This window comes from Bidens hawaiensis, unplaced genomic scaffold, assembly GCF_021521415.1.
Source record: "Bidens hawaiensis isolate Kalapana, Puna unplaced genomic scaffold, B.hawaiensis_p1.1 tig00001721_1, whole genome shotgun sequence".
In the NCBI taxonomy this organism is placed as follows: Eukaryota; Viridiplantae; Streptophyta; class Magnoliopsida; order Asterales; family Asteraceae; genus Bidens; species Bidens hawaiensis.
Genome location: NW_027491098.1, coordinates 2,789,670 through 2,792,103, shown reverse-complemented (window position 1 = coordinate 2,792,103; position 2,434 = coordinate 2,789,670). Strand labels below are relative to the sequence as shown.

The 2,434-nt window shown below is 35.0% G+C and overlaps 1 long non-coding RNA gene across 1 annotated transcript; it reads left to right on the top strand.

Annotated features, from left to right (window-relative positions):
* Positions 1-289: 289 nt before the first annotated feature.
* LOC143595458 (uncharacterized) lies at positions 290-957 on the top strand. Its single transcript, XR_013146531.1, has 3 exons — positions 290-587; positions 665-788; positions 881-957. It is a non-coding gene; the product is annotated as an uncharacterized LOC143595458 (long non-coding RNA).
* The last annotated feature ends 1,477 nt before the right edge of the window (positions 958-2,434 follow it).

The window sequence follows — 2,434 nt, the reverse complement described above, 5'->3', positions numbered from 1 at the left end:
AACTATTTTATTATGTTTTTGTAAAGGGTAATTTCATATAATAGACATTTTTTTTATTTTTTAACTATTCGTGTATCATACGGGCTGTGTAATAGTGTTATCAAATATTGTGAAGAAGTTTTGATGGTTTGTACTTTCTACCAACTTACTAACTTAGAAATAAAATTATACAATTTAATGGAACACTTCCAAAACAATTAAATAAATTTTCCTATTAATTAATTATGTATAAAAGCATCATTACACGTCCAACTTACTATTAATCCGTCACTACTTTTCCCTTGCCGGAATATGTTTTTCAATGACGACAAAACAACCTAGTCAACAAACCACCACCAGCCGCCACCGTGGCCCACACATTTGGACGGCTGTTTTGACCCCATGGCCCACCATCCTTCCACCTACCCACCTTCTCATTCTTCTTCCACCATTTTTACTCCACTTCTGTTCTTCAAAGCACAATAATAATAACAATCATCAATGGATCCAACGTCTCCACCAACAACTCCGCCGTTGAATTCTCAGCCACCGGCTGCCACCACTCCCACTCCTCTTGTTGTCCCAAAGGCTTTCAAATACCAAGAAATGTAATCAAATCTTTGTTTTGTTTTTTAATTTTCAACATGTTCCATTTAGTTTGTGGTTTGATATTATTATTTTGTAGGTATTCGAGTCCTATGGATTCAATCATGTCACCTGTTTCAAAGGGAATATTATTTGCAAGAAACATGTCCAACAAATCATCCCGTACTTTAAGAAACTCGTCTACGACTAAACAACAACACAAGGTACGTATTTTATATTTTCGCCTCTCTTAGTTTTTTTTTTAATTATTTTGTTGTAACTTGTAAGTATAAATGTATAATGGTTATCGTTGCAGATTCAAGATTAGATTCCAAGTTGCCTGCTCTTGAAACTTGAAGAATATTAACGGGTTGATTTAATTCTTGATGCATGCTTACGATCTTAAATATTATTATTATTCTTGTGCTGTTTAATATATTTTGATCATAATTGGTTTTCTTTCAACCAGTTTTATTGTAAATTGCAAGGTAAAAATAAGAAGTGAAGATATATTTTGATCATAATTGGTTTTCTTTCAACCAGTTTTATTGTAAATTGCAAGGTAAAAATAAGAAGTGAAGATATATAGGTTGAGTTGGTACTAACTCGGGTTCGAGTCACTAATAATACGAGTCGGCTGAGTTGGTATTCAGGTTGTACTCAACATACAAAAGTAACAAAACTGATATCAAGCGTTTCTTGCATTTCACTAGGTAATACTTAAAAGTGTCGTTGACTAGATTATTCCTTCGTTAGGAAAATTGGCACAATAAAGTTGGTTAAAAAGGTCATTGATACATAATAGACTACAACAGCGGATAATGATTCTGGATGGTAAATGTGTTCATGTATAATACTTCTTCACAAATAGCATAGGTGTGACCGATGATGAAGCACTAATAAATCCTAGCTCAGTAGCCCTAGTAACTCATGCAGTTGTTCCTTTAGTTCCTTCTCTTCAACTCCATATTAGGGGTCCTTAGGTGCTTTGGAAATGGGCTTGGACCTGGGTATCGATTCCTGATTATGAATCTGATGACCGTCGTTTGAGTCAATCAAAAACCTAATTATTCTAAATAGTTAGAGCAAGTAGGGTATCGTATCACAAGGAGTATGCGGTCAATGCAATTCGTGTAACAGATTTAATATTATGAAGTAACAAGTTTTAGTGCTGATCACACAAGCAATAGTTTGAATTAAAAGAACTAAGCAGCGAACAAGTAAACGAGTATTAAGCAGTTAACAAAGCAAACCACACCCGGGAATTCAAGTAAGCAACCAAACAGTATCTCATGCAACATAACAGATTTATTATTAACGATTAACTAAAAACTGATCAACCAGACAAAACCTTAGACGTCAACAATTACTTTACACACGGCACTGGTTATCAAACAGTCATTGCCAGTGTGACTCAGTTAAGGGTAATTGTACGTTTTATCGTATTCAATCTAACCAAACAGTTATATGACTAATTATCTAGCAACTGTTAACAGATCGTTCAGACCAACGTAAACCTAAACCGACCGAACACACAGAAATACTAAACATCAATAATCATATATCAATCATCAATAACAATACACAAGTGTTCTTAATCACATGAGAAAAATTGTAAAAGGTTACAAACTATACATCCCGGGTGCGATTCTAGGAGATTAGCTGAGCCTAGACATCATCGAATCTTCGATACGGATGATAGAAATCATATGTAGGGTCTTGACACGAGCTATGATAGTGGAAATCGCCTTATTGGATTGCTAGAATCGCCTCTTGGTCGTCAAAAACGAAGTTAGGGTTCTTCAGAATGAAAAATAACATATAAACCTAAAATTCCCGTCTGCACTCCCGTCGCGGTACGCGATGGCCA